Source organism: Equus caballus, chromosome 6 (assembly GCF_041296265.1).
Source record: "Equus caballus isolate H_3958 breed thoroughbred chromosome 6, TB-T2T, whole genome shotgun sequence".
Classification (NCBI taxonomy): Eukaryota; Metazoa; Chordata; class Mammalia; order Perissodactyla; family Equidae; genus Equus; species Equus caballus.
The window spans coordinates 62,909,635-62,923,331 of NC_091689.1; the positions used below are offsets into that span (position 1 = coordinate 62,909,635).

Genomic DNA, 13,697 nt, shown 5'->3' on the forward strand with positions numbered 1-13,697 from the left:
TGCCCAGTTGGGAGTTCCTGAGGCATTACCCAGGAACATGCCTCATTCTTTGTTTAAAATGGTACCCAGAACCTGGGTCACACACAACAAATGGTCAATGAAGGTAGCAATAATAATTTTTAAAATAACGAATAGATATAACTCCTTGACACAGGAATGGTTTCCTTTTCCTGTGCCAGTTCTGTCTGTGCCAACTCTAACACACACCCCTTCCAGGAATGGCATTCAGCCATCCTGGCAACCAGAATTAGAGCAAAGAAAATACGAAATTTCTCTTCAAAACATAAGTGGAAAGATGAATGCAAAGCCAAGCAAAAAGTACCCAGATTCAACACACACATTGTTAAATGTCACATAGTAAGACACTTTATGAACATCAAGTGAACGTGGACATGTATAAACTGGGAGACTGAGAATAGGTATGACCTATTAAAAAGGATAAGCCAGTAAAGAAAGTCTAGAAGAACATACAAGTCAGCAGTTACAATTGCTACTTTCCGGAAGTAAGGGGAGTGGAAACTGAGGCAATGGCGAACAGGAATGGGAGAAATATTTTTTGTTCTAAACATTTTTATACTTTTTGAATTCTGAATCAAGTGACTATATTCAAAAAAGCAATTAAATAAACTGAGACTTAAAAAAAAATAAGGATAAAATGATAATTCCAATAGACCATTCTGAATATCTTATTAGCAAGACAATAAACTGTTCTGGTTTGGGGGAAAAAATCAGCAACAGGAGAACGTTTTATGCTAAGAATCTAGATTTAGGCCAGGCAGGCCCATCAGTCAGGAATACCGCTTCTTCTACTTCAGATAACTCCTTCAAGAAAGAGGCTGCCATTCACTGAAGCCAGGGATTCATGCCCTGATTGTCAAAGAGAGAGACAATATGGGAGGTGGTCCCAACAGCCCAACTGACTGAAGGGGGACTTTAAGATCAACAATCCATGGGATTTGGAAAAGAAAGTCAATGTCTTGCCTCAAATGAAAAATCAGAAAGGGAATTTCACAGCTCTCTCTTTGTAACAAAAACGTTGCATGGATCAAAGATAAATTTTTACCATCCTGAGCGGCACATACCCTCTTTTCAGTGCATAGAGTTTTCCCCCTGAGAACCAGGAACAAGATGTGTGTTGTTTGGCAGGTCTTGCTCTGAGCATTTAATCACCAAAACGGTTCTTAGAAGAGAAATGTTAAAATCTGGTAAAAATGAAAAAAGTAAGACTTCTTCCAAAATAGATATTTCAGCCAAATTTCAATATCCTCAAAACATCTTCTCCAACCATTAGATTCAATATTATAAGTGAGGAAACAAGAATGAAATACAATGACATCTAGGAGACACCATGGTTAATTTAACTGGGTAAAAAGGCAAAATCTTGTTGGTAAATTCCATGTTCCTGTGAGCTGTTTGAAGGTGGCTGGCACTCCCCAAAGTCTGCATTACTCACTAATTAACTAGGCAGGTCAGACTTGCCTCTGGGACCAAGAGTCTACAGCATTATGATTTGGGAGGAGGGGATGGCATTAGATGTTCTTGATCTTTAATCAAGTCTAGGGTCATATGTGCTGCAACAGTTTTCAACATTGTCATGCCATGCCTCCTGTACAGAGGAGAGTTACACACTGAATTCAAGTATTAGCGTATAAGCCATCACTGAAACCATTTGTCATTACAAAACCACACTAATTGGGTGCCTAATTGTGCATATTGTTGAAATAAGTGCTTTACAATGGTCAGTGCAGACAGACGTGTTGCCACCTTTGAGGAGCTCACAGTCCAAGAGGAACAGACCTGTCGATAGGGATCCACACTCACATACACACCAAAAGCAACAGAGATGATTTACACTTTGAAATAAAATGCTAAAGCCTGATCAATATAAAACTAATAGGTGAATTCTGAAACTCAGTATAAAATAATTTCAAGTCCATTTAATTCTATAGTTGGAGCTTGAGGTTACTTGGCTCTTTTTAAACTCCAACAACAGTTTTCAAACATATTAATGCTTAAAATTAAAAAATGAATAGTGTATTTTTTTAAAAGCAAAGAAACATCCATAGTTACCCTAATTCTCTTTCATGCCACACTTCCTTAATCTAGCCAAAGCAATATTCTGAATAATTCAATTCAGTTCAATCCCGTGGCTTTGGGGAGGTTACCTGTGGATTAAAATGGTCCATCATTCAGCTGCTTGCACAAATGTTTGTGGGCCCCTACCACTCAAAAGAAGGGAGTCAGACATTCTATCAAAAGCCCCCTAAAAAAGCAAATGACCACTCTGCTCATTTTACAATGCTTTCTTAATTACATAAGCTTAAAGTCTTATTTAGAAGAAGTAGTCAAAAGAGAGGTGGATTTTAATGTGTGCATACTACTTTCAAAAAGGTAAAAGAAAGAAAAGGCCCAGCTACATTGATATCAGGATAGTGTGAAGACAGAGAAAGTTGAGGGAAAAAGACAGAAATGATCATATAAAGAAGGATTTAATAAACATTATAAGAAGGCAGACGTGAAAATAAAAATATTAAGAAAAAGGAGGGGCAAAATAACATTAGGGCAATTATACTGTGAATCAACACAACCAAAACACCAGAAACACTGCTTTGTGTTTATTTCCTTTCTATGGAGGTAATCAAAGGTTTCCCCCTGCCCTCTTTACCTATCAGCAAATTAATATTATTAACACTTATGTTCTTATGTTCACTTATGTAAATTAAAAAAATTTTCAAATGCAGTTTATTACATGACCTGTAATCATTTAAGTTGTGTTTAAATTTCATTGCAAATGCAAAGCGACTCAAATATGTTTTTGTTATTAGTAACTGATCATTTAAAGCAACAAAAATAAATGACATCCAAATGACTTAAACTTTCATAAATTGAATTATCTTCAATAAATGTTAAGTTAACAAAATTAACTTTTTTTATTACCACTGCACAACACAGGTGAAAACATGGTACCATGTGCAACTATAGATATAACACTCTTTTTTTTTAATTTTATGTTTTCCTTCTTTTCAGAAAACAGCATGTAAATATTCCATTTGTGATTTAAGGTATTCATAAGAAGATGACCCTCATTGCCATGGCATAAGGTAGCCAACAGCAGAGAATAAGTCTGCTGATGTAAAATCTAAAACTTAATAGCAGCCTTAATTGTTCCACAGTCTTTAAATGTTTTGTAAAGAGAAAAATACACAGAATAAACCTTGCTTTTTTCTTCTATATACTAAAGTGTACCATTCTTTCAAGTAAATCCTCTGAACAGAATTTGTACATTATGATTGCCATCCCTTTGCAGCTCAGCAAAGCAAGGTAAGATAGCCTAGCATAGCTTTTATCTGCAAGGATTCCCCGAGGCAGTTTCAGTAAAAGGGTTAATGACAGATGTTTCCATTAAATCTGACCTACCTCTTAATTTTGCCATTGCCTGATAATATCCTGGCTTTGTGCTTATTTGCATGGGCAAATGGAGTCACTCCATAACAAGTAACACACCGCCCTCATTGAAACAAAAGGTCAATTCATTTTAAACCGTTGTGCACAATATTTTTTGCAGTTGCAGTTAAAAAAAAAATCCCCTTTCATACAATGCTACTATTTACAAAGAATTAAAAGCTCTGTTTTCTGAACCCCTGGACACAATGTACATCTGTAGACAGAAACGAGTACTACCAATAGAAATCAATACATCTCCTTGTAGGTAACCAACTAGGAAGATCACTCTGTCTCTAGGATGTTCCTTTTATTTTTATACTAAATACAACCAGGACAGAGTACATTTTCTTTGCTGAGGAATTAGTTGAAAACTCCAAAATGCTAGCAGCACTTTCTCGTTTACTGAGTGTTATTACTTTTGTGAGGAAAAAACAATCTATAAATATAGAGGGAAAAGTTATTGTTTCAGGTTGGTTAAAAGATATGGGCTTTTTAGCCTTTAGGCTGCCAGTCCAAATGCTGCGGTTTAGAAGTGGCCAAACTCTTTCAGCACATGAAAAGAGTAAGTGATCTTGAACCTTGACCAGGTTGCTGTAATAGGCCCTTTACAAAAATAAATAAATAAAGGCAGTTTAAAATGTTACTTGCAAGGCTCTGTTCAAGCCACTTCTTCTGGGGGGAGGATCAAATACGGTGAAGACAAATGTCAAGGGGCCTTCCACGATTCTCATGAGGAGATATCTCAAATGTGTGCTTCCTTTCTGAATAGTCTATAGCCAAGACTCAAGGAACATTGCATTAATCTAACTATGCTGCTTCACTTGATTACAACATTTAAGAAGTATAAAATTATCACTTGCTAGAGAAGTACTCTCTCGGTAATTATATACAGTGTTTCATACATATATATACACATACACTATATGCATATCAGATTTCATCTTTATCATTATAGTCTAATCTCTAAGACATTTAAATATTGAAATTCTGGCATTAAATTTCACCTGACTCTGAAAACAGCTCTCTTGTGTTTTACTGATAGTAAATCCATATTCAAAACACTCCCATGACACTAAAATCTTTAATTATCTAGAAAGGAAATAGGCTAGACTGGTGGTTGGAAGAGTCATACTGGTTAAATAGTTCATTTTCTTCATTGCAGATAAATAAAGTCCACATTTGGCAGGAGGGCACTGCAAACCATTGAAACAATTTAGAAAACACTCCTTGCCTAGACCAAATTTTTTTTTAAAACGAATTTCCTAAAGAAAATCCTAGTCTCACCATGTTGCCTTCATGTTTTCTGAAAATGAGTAGACGAGGAAGGAAGATGAATGAGTCCCTATGAGCCCAGGAAGGAGTCTTCTCTGCTGGCATGTGAGTCTGTGGTGGGGAGAACCACGTTCTCCTCTCCCACAGATTGCCCATATCTGATTCCCAGCCCCAACCTCAAACCTGGATTCACCTACAAACTCAGGAAAAGGGAATCACATTTCCCCTGTTAATTCTCTATAGATGGTCCCTCATGACACAACGCACCATCAAAAGCATAAAACACAAATGAAATCAAGAAATATCTACAGAGTACATAGTTTATACAAAGTTCTAAGTACTGCAAAGGATAGAGTGGGAAAAAGATGTGGTTCCCTTCCGGTACAAACTTACTGCTCTGTGAAATAATACTAAAAGAGTTGAACAATAATATCAGGCTATGAAAATAATATCAAAAACGTAGAAAATAATAAATTAAACAAATGGATTTGGCTGAGCTGAGCAAAAGAAGAAATTAACAGGGCCGACCCTGTGGCTGAGTGGTTAAGTTCGTTTGCTCCGCTTCAGTGGCGCAGGGTTTCGCTGGTTCAGATCCTGGCCGGGGACATGGCATCGCTCATCAGGCCACGCTGAGGCGGCATCCCACATGCCACAACTGGAAGGACCCACAACTAAAATATACAACTATGTACGGGGGGATTTGGGGAGAAAAAGCAGAAAAAAAAAGAAGAATGGCAACAGTTGTTAGCTCAGGTGCCACTCTTCTAAAACAAAAAAAAAGAAGAACGGGGCCGGCTCCGTGGCGGAGTGGTTAAGTTCACGTGCTCCGCTGTGGCGGCCCAGGGTTCGGATCCTGGGCATGGACATGGCACCGCTCCTCAGGCCACGTTGAGGCGGCGTCCCACATCCCACAACTAGAAGGACCTGCAACTAGGATACACAACTATGTACAGGGGGGGTTTTGAGAGATAAAGCAGAAAAAAAAAAAAAAGAAGAAGAAGAAGAAGAAATTAGAGATTTTAATCAGCTGATGGTTTGGGTTTATAAATCCAGTTTGGGACCTAGGGTAAATCAGCAAATAAAAGTGAAGTCAGAATGACTGGTGATTTGAGTCATAGTTTTATCGTTAATTAAAAAAGAAAACACTGTAATGATAGTTAGCATTTATTGAGCACTTATTGTGTGCTAGTAACCATACAAAGCAGTCTATACATTTATGTCACTTAATCTTCACAATTACCATATGATGTAGATACAATTACTACCCCCATTTTATGAGTAATGAAACTGAAGCTTGAAAAGATTACATATTTCCTCCAGGCCACAGAGCTACTAAGTGGTGAAGCCAGGAACTGCGTGTAGACATTCTGACTCTGGTCTTACACTCTCAACTCTGATACCTCTCCTGGGAGCACATGGGCTTTGGAATTAGACAGATGGGGTCATAGTCCACATTCCCATATATTTGCTATGTGAGCTTAGGCAAAGTTCTTACATTTGTAAACTAGGAAAAATAATACTGCTCCATTGTCATGGAGATCAGTCATTTTGGACTGTCTGGCATCTTCTCTTCTCTTAAAAAAACACATTTTTTTTTTTCCTGTGGGAAACAATTGGTCCTCTATTCTCAAACAAGAGATAAGCATATGCCCTGGCCAAGAAGCACTTTATCTTCTCAGTCACAAGGATGGGATCAAGTATAGACTCAATATACAAGCCAAACCAACAGGTGACCTATATGGGGCATATAGAGCTATGAAAAAAGAAGCCCTAACTTTTTAATTTTAGGACAAAGGATTGGAGTTGCCTAGGCAGAGACCATAATGACAAAGCCTGCCTAAAAACGAAGCCAACATAGAGAAAGGTAAAGAAAGATGAGAGATTCGGAAAGAGGAAATGAGCCCTGGGATAGTCATGCCTGAAGCTAGGTAGCTCTTGAAATTTTCATTTATTTGAACTAAGAACACTCCTTCTCTTTTTATGTTCAAGCATATTTGAATTAGGTTTCTGTCACTTATGACCAAAAGAGCCCAAGAGAATAAATCACCTCACAGGGGTAATGCATGTGAAGAACTCAAGATAACTGTTATTAGTACGTACTCAGTGAATGTTGGCTGTTTTCCTTGTTATTTTAGTTATCACTGTTGTTAGGTTTCCACAACAAAATTGGGGATCTTAGATGAAAACCAGGGTTTGGAGAAAGAAGAAATTACGGTGGTTCAGTTTCCCTATACCAGGTATAACCAAAGAACAGGGGGATTAAGGAGTCGTAAGAATTAAGGAAAACCAAGTTAGCTTCCCAGACAATGATAGCATTCCCAATTGGCCTCACTGTGTCTCCAGAGGAGCCATAAACAATTATTACCATGTGCCCACTTTGTAGTCATAATGTTCAGTCATATATCCAAATGATTATCCAGATAGAAATAACATTTTATAAAAACCAAAGCTCCACTTTCTTTTGCTACCATTACAATGTCAGTGATGACTTTTGTATAAAGCTCTAAAGGCAGGATCTTGCAAAAAGCTAATCAGTCTGGTTCTGAGAACTTTCTTCCATGTCACTCAAAAACCTAAGGTCAGTACTTAGGTCCCTAGGAATAACTGAGTCACTTAAGCTTCACAAGGTACCATATACCCATAGCATCAATTTGACAGAAAAGGAACTCTCTCTTCTGCTCCCTTCTTTGAACATGCCTTATAATGTGTGAAGCAAGAACGGTTCCAGAGGAACGGCTGTGAACCACTGCGTCAGTCATATGAGCATTAAAACACGGCTTGCTAGTCATTACTATATAAAGTATTCTCTTGCTCTGTGGAAAATGGTTTCAAATAATTGTTCTGTTCGAACGAGAGTTTTGTTCTCGTTTAATATAGCAATTTGAGAGAGAAAAAAATAGAAAAGAAGATATATTCAAGAAACAAACCAATATTAAAATAGTTGCATCAACCAATTGTCACCAAGTGGTATCATCGTATTTGCAGAGGAGTCACACCTTGTAGGCTCCTAGCCCCAAGAGGCAGGCTCACGTCCCGACAGTATAGTTGGAAAATTGATGTACAACAATAGGAAGAAAGGGACAAGAATCTGACTTGACCTGCCTAAGCAAAGAAAATTCTCCTCTGACTTTGAAACTCTATTCTTTCTTCCAGGCCTTTCTGTTGCAGAGCTAATAAGCATTGAGTGGACTCAAGTCTGAAAAGATTTTCACCTTTAGTTCTGACTTCTCTTTCTGGTTTCAGCAAAGTTTATCCTTAACAATGTTAGTTTGTGATTTGTGTTAGAGAATGCTACGCGATGGCTACGCGATGAAAGAATAATGCAGCTATTTGCGAAAAAGAAACTAACTGGATTGCCGGTTAAATATCAGTAGCTCTAAATGTTACTGTGTGACAGAGACTGATGAAGAAATATTTTCTAGGGTCTTAAGTTCATGCCAACAAAGACTCATACCATTATCATATACCAGAGCTCTTCAACTATGGTTTCTCGGTAGGAAAAAGTGGTAGGCAGTAAAAGGGTGGGGCCTTCTGACATCTTTCTAAAGACATGGCCCTGAAGAATTAGAGCTTGCCAGTGGGCCACCCATGGAAAATCCTACTGCTTATATGAAGCATCACACTAAGTTATAAGAAAATAAATGAACAAAATACCCAGGCTAGCAATTCCTTCAAAGACGCTCTGAGGCTTAGAACCTGAACAGAGAACTAGGAGACGGGATGCTGCCAATCCTTTGTGGAGTGGCCCTGGGCAAGTTATTTTGTGTCTTGTATCTTCAACGATAGACTGTTGCTACCACTGCTATTATTGATAATAAAAACATCTTAACAATAACTCCTAGGAACAATATCATGAGAGTTAATGTGTGTACAGTGATTTAAGAATGAGGGAAGAAAGGCACAATGTTATGTACTATTACAAAATGCTTTATCAACCAGCATATTACATAATGTGTTATAATGTACCATGTGCCCATGGAAACATGAAATCATTCATAATTCTTAAGTACTGCCAGATGCGTAGCTATAACAAATTTCAACTCTTTCAGAAGAATTCACCCACACACTCACTTCTCCAACCCATATTTCCACTGGTAACTGTCAGAATTGAGAAATCATAGAATAGACCCTTATTCATGTCTCTGTGGTAATTACATATAGTTTGCTTCATATTTGAAAAGGAAACATGGCTTATTCATAATTTTAAAACTATGACTTGCCCCGGACTGGGACATAATGTGTGCTCAGTAAATGTTTGTTGAACGAACGAATGAATGAATGAACATATAACAGTCAGACATGGTAAATAAAAGGATAAACCTTACTAATGGCCCTACCTAGACCAAGAAGAGTCTCTAACGCAAGAAACATTTAGAATAGAGGTGGTCAAAGATTGGCTCCTTCCCAGCAAGTCTATATGTTATTTCCTAGTATTAGTTCATTTGTCATAACTTTCTGGAATGTACAAGTAATCCTATTACAAGAGATCCTTGCCATTCTCAATGGAGGCATCTGGCTTTATTTAAGGATGCTGAATGATTTCATTTTTCAATGGCTGGGAACATGGTACATTACCACATTTACACAGACTTAAGAATCTCTGAATATTATAATATACCTATAGTAGGTGAAGAAATACTTTAAGTTTTGAACTAATATTCATAAGGCACACAAATGCAATGAAATGGAGAAAACTCTGGACCAGGAATCAGAGGATTTGGCTCTGCCACATACTTGCTCTATGAATTGGGCCTATTTACCAATTTTCTCTGAGCCTCTGTTTTCAGCTGTAATGAAAATTATATGTAACAACAACAAAAAAATTATATATCCAGGGTCAATGGGGCAATTTAGTAAGTCAAATAATGTACACGAAAGTAGTATATATGGAAAATGCCACACTATAACATGACAGCTAGGTATAAAATGGCAGAGAAGTCTATGGTGTAAAACTGTAAAATCCTTAAGCTCAGGGTTCATAACTTATTCATCTCTGTACTTCTTGTACCTAGCACATGGCCTAAAAAATATATCAAATGAACCACCAATGTCAGTTGTTGAATTAGAAGCACCAACAAAATATGTGCATTCAATTCTCAGAGTGGCTCCTCCAAGCTGTATTCTTATAAACTCTCTAATATGGTATTCTTCAAAGTGTGGTCCTTTCACAGCCAGCATTAGATTTGGTTGGTTTGCTTGTTAAAAATTCAGGCTCCAAAAACTCATCCAAGGAGATTGTAATACAATATATCAAGCACCCAAGATAACTTTTATATACACTGGTACAGTAGATTTTAAGTTTCCTTTTGGACATCCAGTAGCTATGGTACAAGATCAGTTCCATCAGAGAGGCGACGTGCTGTTAACTCATCTATTTTATATATCTAGCTTTTCACAGTTTACCAACTGCTTTCAAGTAAATGAAATATCATATTAAAAACAATGAGAAATGGTTTTGAAACTTTATAGTAATACGTAAATCTAAGACAATATTAAAAAATAAGGTTGGCGCCCATAATAAATTTTTTTTAAAAAAAATGAACATTTCTGTGATTATTGTCTGTGTCTCCCTATGAGACTGTGCTGTCTACGGTGCTGGAACCTTGCTTTGCTCCCTGTTGTATCCCGGCCCTAGAACCTGGCACATAACAGATGCTCAATAAATGTGTTGAACAGAACAATGGATATATATAAACGAACATGTACATCTCAGAAGACTTGTCAGCTTAAAATCTGCCCATTAATACATAAGGATGGGTTCCAATGACAGAGTTTAGAGCCCAGGTTATCTTTATCAGAAGAAAGCAAGGACACAAGGCACAAATACAGGCTATCAGGTAAAGATTTTCATATATATTCCTTTGAGATACTCATGTTTAAACTGAGGTTGAAAATGCAAACTGGAAGGCAAGATCCTCAAATTCCAGAGCTTTCATTTCCAAATTAAACCCAGTTGCATAGGAAAGCCTTCTTGATGAAGAATGACACTTTGCGCTGCATTGAGGGGCAAAAGGGTAAGATAGTTTTGGGACTGGAGGGTGGGTAATGGTCAGATTCTCCTGCAGTTAGGAGAATGACTATGGGCTGGCAGGGATATTAAGTTCGAGATCCTGATGTTGACTAGCTGCTGTCCCCTGGACTCAAGTCTTGCCTGGTCACTTTGTGCCCTCCAATCCCTCAAAGATGAGAAAAGGGTAACTAACTGGTTGCAGACATCAGGAACAGTGATAAGAAGACGGTAAGAGAATCATACAGATGTTGCTTGACAGTGATGCTCTTGCTAAACAAAGAGCTGAAGCCCAGTTTCCTCAAGGATGCCATTTGGCTCTAATCACCCTGAGGGGGACATGGAGAATACATAAGGTAAAGGTTGGCCATAGATACCTCTAAAATGAATAATCACTAAATGAGTTCAATGCTAAAGCCACGATTTTTAATTACCAATTCCTTACAGTGACCACTGTCAACCTTCCCACCCCCTCACTTCATATCCAGGATCTTGGCCCCCATGAACCATTAATCCTTACCTTAGCCAGCTCTGCTTTGCAAATGACACAAAGGCTCAGCACCCATAATCACAAAACCACCCAAATCCTGAACTAATTCAGATAGGGTGTGGAGACAGTCAACTTCGCCATAAAAGAGCTTTGTTCTTGAGAAGGGACCACGCTCATCGATTCTCTTATTCCTTTATTCTGTCATTCAAAAGATATTATAATGCCTCATCGATTCACATATTCTTTTATTCTGTCATTCAAAAAATATTATAATGCCTCAAGGAACATACAGTCGAATGATAAATAGTAGGATCGCAATAATTGTGCATTAAATGAATAAATACAGAATGAACAAATACTCTTGGGATTAAAATGGTTATAATTCTGCAATGAAGCCACCATAAGAACTTGCCATAAAGATATAATAAAACTTTCTCTTGATTATCAGTTGATATGGAGGGCTGATAAATGCACAAAGGTTCAAAATTTGTTCTCGATGCTAAATTAACAAGCGTCAATACCAAAAACTATAATCTGACCCATGTAGATTATTTGTACAACTTAATAAAATCCTGAACTTTCACATGGTATGAAGTAGAAATCAATCAACTATGTAAATGAAAACATTCTAAAATAGCTTCTGATGAAGACATAGTGAAAAAGATGAAATAGCCACACATAATAGGTGTTCAATAAGTGTTTGTTGCAAAACTGAATCCTTGGAAAAATCCTTTTTAGAAGAATATAGATAGAAATAAGAAGAAAAAGTATGAACCAAAACTGCGAGAACTAGAATTGATGTTGCTTGTACATAAAGAGAATAAGAAGCAAATTCCAGAGGGTAAATATCTAGAGACACTTCCCAATGTTTTTCAGAAGAGCAGAGAAGAAAAAGCGTGGTATATTTCTGCAGAAATTAGTTAACACATTACTAAAACAAAGCCACCTCTAGTATAAAATGTACCAGTGGTTAAAAGTTCACAGTCACTCTTAAAAATGTTTTAAGAGACACAAGAAGGAAAATATTACTCCTATTTGCAACTAAGTAATGGGGAAAAAGGTGAAGAGAAAGTAATTATCCAAAACTGGCACAGAGTTGAACCAAAAACAAGATGAACACAGGTAGTCAGAGATTCCATTTAACCTTTCACCTAAAACTTGCCATCTTCCTGAGAGAACGAATTCTACCAGTGGCTCAATTCTGATTCAGAAGGAAAAGAGTCACTTTCTGAGTCATAACATCACCCTGGTTTTCTTTTGGTTCTCCATTCCAGGCTTACCAAATCCCAACCCACTTTAATTTGTCTAAAGGTGGCCTGGCCAGCACCAGAACTTAATGCTTCCATAAATGAACTCTGATTGACATGAAAGATGACTCACTCACAGAAAAACTTGTATTGCTGCCATTTGGTCAGTTTGGGGTTTGTTTTTAAAATGAACGCCAGTTGAAGCTGAGCAGAGGCCAGGGTGTGTTTTTATTTTATGTCTCAAATAAAAATAAAGAGTTGGGTATGAATAATCAAAGTGGCAGGCGCCTCCCTGGATACTTCTAAACCTTCCAAAGCAGTCCCAAGGCTCAGCAAAATGTAATATAGTCAAAATAAACAGCATTTGTACCAAGGGTTTGCCCCAGAAAAAGAAAAAAATTGCTATACAGACTCCCTTTTGGTCCCAAATTCCAGTGCCTTTCAACATTATATTAAAATATCCTTTTTGGAGGGTGGTAGTCCTAGAAAGAGTATTCCTAGAAGTTAGAAGGATATCAGATAAAAGAAAGATAGATATTATTATTCAGTATAACTCTCAAAACAAGCACACACTCTTCTAATGAGCCATATGTACTTGATCGCTCCCTATTAAATAGTACAAAACATATACTCAACTCCTTGTTATTCTGAGATTGATTATGAATTTTATAGATTATGCATATTCTTTACTTCCCTCTCTACAGCTTGAGTTTTCTTTGGATAGTTCACAATACTTATTAAATCATGAAAGAAAGAGAGAGAGATTGTGAGAGAGGGGGTAAATGAGAAAGAAGAAGGAGGGAGGAGAGGAGAGGAGGGAGTTGAAAAGAAGAAGGTGAAACTAAGAGTGAAAATTAATAAGCAAAATATTCTTGAAAAAAACGGTAATGGTGATAAGAAAAGGGAATTTAGCAGGTTAAATGGGGCTTGTGTAAAATTTATGGATTTTAGTCACCAATATGTCCTAGAAAAAGAATTAGAGATGAAAGGCAAGTATACAAAGGATAGTGGGAAATACTGATGATATCGTTCCAAAAATTTGAAATACTGAGTCCAAAGAAATCTGAAACTTTTGATTCTGTTATGGAATAAAGAACAATGTAAAGAATTTTAGGAAGAAAACCTACTCCTAGATCATGATGTATTTGGAAGTAATTGGCCCTATAGTATATATCATAAAGATAAATAAAAAGATAATTGAGAAAACTTGTGATAGAAAAGAACCTTCACTTGCATA

The 13,697-nt window shown here is 37.1% G+C and overlaps 1 protein-coding gene and 1 long non-coding RNA gene across 32 annotated transcripts in view; one reads left to right on the plus strand and one right to left on the minus strand.

Annotated features, from left to right (window-relative positions):
- The window catches only part of LOC111774060 (uncharacterized), a 90,836-nt gene extending 82,285 nt beyond the window's left edge, over nucleotides 1-8,551 (plus strand). Inside the window, exon 4 of the long non-coding RNA XR_002808905.2 lies at nucleotides 7,870-8,551. This is a non-coding gene — a long non-coding RNA (uncharacterized lncRNA). The remainder of the gene's footprint in view (nucleotides 1-7,869) is intronic.
- SOX5 (SRY-box transcription factor 5) overlaps nucleotides 1-13,697 on the minus strand; it is a 949,864-nt gene that overhangs the window by 489,913 nt on the left and 446,254 nt on the right. The gene's annotated exons all lie outside the window — the stretch shown is intronic.